At 37.3% G+C, this 2500-nt stretch overlaps 1 protein-coding gene across 1 annotated transcript in view; it reads left to right on the top strand.

The window, feature by feature from the left end:
• The window catches only part of kalrna (kalirin RhoGEF kinase a), a gene marked incomplete at its 5' end in the record, with an annotated part of 113408 nt that overhangs the window by 63677 nt on the left and 47231 nt on the right, over positions 1-2500 (top strand). The gene's annotated exons all lie outside the window — the stretch shown is intronic.

Genomic DNA, 2500 nt, shown 5'->3' with positions numbered 1-2500 from the left:
TACATTACCTATACATATATACATATACACATAACCTATACCATATATGTACATAACCTATACCATATATATAGTAAGTAAGTAAGTTTAATTTATAGAGCACATTTACACACAGCATACACTGACCAAAGTGCTGTATATATATATATATACATATCTACATAACCTATACTATATTTATACATATACACATAACCTATACCATATATATATATATATATATATATATATATATATATATATACATGTATACATAACCTATACCATATATATACATACTATACCATATATATACATATATACATTACCTATACCATATATATACATATATACATTACCTATACCATATATATATATACATGTAAACATAACCTATACCATATATATACTGTATACATAACCTATACCATATATGTACATATGTACATATCCTATACCATGTATATACATATCTACATAATCTATACCATATTTATACATATACACATAACCTATACCATATATACATGTATACATAACCTATACCATATATATACATATATACATAATCTATACCATATATATACATACTATACCATATATACATATATAAATTACCTATTACATATATATACATATATACATAACCTATACCAACCTATACCATACATGTATATACATATATACATACTATACCATATACATACATATATAAATTACCTATTACATATATATATACATATATACATAACCTATACCAACCTATACCATACATGTAAACATAACCTATACCATATATATACTGTATACATAACCTTTACCATATACATATTAGGGGTGTGAACGGTTACAAAAAATTGTAAACGGTTACACGACCCCTTTTTATTTGTGTACACGGTTAACCGTTTTTTTTAAGTGGACCGCAGTCGCGCTATTGAGAATGAGGAGTCACGTGATTTTTGGGGAGGGGAGGGGAGGGGTTTGAGCCCGTCCGCCATGATGCCATCCACGGCTATCGGTTTTCCAGGGGCAACGTTGTCAGAGCGGCATAGAAACAGATGAGGAAATACGCAACATAGAGACGCAGGAGACATTACGAGATAGAAATAAAGAAATTAATAAATAAATGGAGAAGAATAAGGCGAAGGAAAAGGGTCCTAGTGAAAATGCAGAGAACACAAGAAGACATTAGAAACCATTATAGTCAATGTTGGCTATTCCACTGGATACGGCAGCGGCACGGCATCGTCACCAAACCGGCACTACTTTTTTTTTGAAAGTTGCAGGTTCGCAGCCGTGTCTCAGAACACTTGTACAGCCATTCAGTTTATGATCGTTATTCATTAATTGTGCCGCGGCCGAACTGACGCGGATATTCTCTGATATTATGTAAGCATAAGCACCGCGGAAACCACTGCTGTCAAAAGACGCTGATCCATTTTCACTGTTGACGCGAGTTGCTCTAGTTCTACCTCCATGGCCCTGCAGCGTGCAATTATCGGATAAGATTATCCTATAGTGTGTGGTGTTCCGTCTTGTGTTCAAATCTGATGTATTTGTATTTACGATTGGAGAGCAACAAATGGGCTGAGATTCTCTTTATGTGTGTGGTGTACATCCGACTCAAAAATCGCATAAGATTAAAAAATCTTGTAGTGTGGGGCAGCCTTCAGTGCGTTGTCCATTTAGGGAACCTGACAAACTGTAGCCCACTGTTCTTATGGTTTCCTCGACGATCGTGTGAGGCATTGAAGCAGTTTTTAACGCAGCAGTTATTTCCAGGCATTGTTAAAACAGTACAGAATTGCAACAACCTCCTCTGCTAGCAGCTACCGTGTCAACAATAACGCAAAGCTCAGCTGCACTCGGAGGGGCGTACCTTCCAACATGGCGGAAAGGGGGGGGAGCTCTGTGCCGTGACGACAACTCCTCATTCTCAATATGACCAATGGACCACCATCTCAATTATTGTGCGTCTTAGTTCATGGATCTTAGTGGATCTCAGACATGGATCTCAGACGGTTGCGTGGTTCCTCCTCAAGCATTCGCATGCTGTGTCACCTCATGATTAGGCAGCCTCTTGACCATGTGAAGGGTTCTAGCTAATATTATGTTGATTGCTTGGCAGATGCACTCCTACAGACGCCCCCCCCCCCCATCATAGTTTTTAAAAGCCAAATGTACACCACACAGTGTACATTTCACTTGGTCTCCTTTCGCGTTTTTTTCAAAAAACCTCCACACCGCACTTCGCTGTTTCGTGTCAGCTGCCATCGCAAGTCCAAAGTGAAACTTACGTGTTACATGACGTAATGCCCGGTGGTCAGTTACCCAACATTTATCACGTGCATTTCTTAGCGCATTAATGTTGTCAAAGTGGAACATTTGTAGCTTTATTAATCTCTAAATAAATAGTATGTGTTAATTTTGATTGAAGATTTTGAAAACCTCACGTTACTGACCAGGGGATAAACCTTGACGGCATTAATTAATTCAGTACTGAGACTTCAGTCAGGACTGT

Source organism: Micromesistius poutassou (assembly GCF_964030765.1).
Source record: "Micromesistius poutassou genome assembly, chromosome: 14".
NCBI classification, from domain to species: Eukaryota; Metazoa; Chordata; class Actinopteri; order Gadiformes; family Gadidae; genus Micromesistius; species Micromesistius poutassou.
This window is presented reverse-complemented; position numbering and strand designations above follow the sequence as displayed.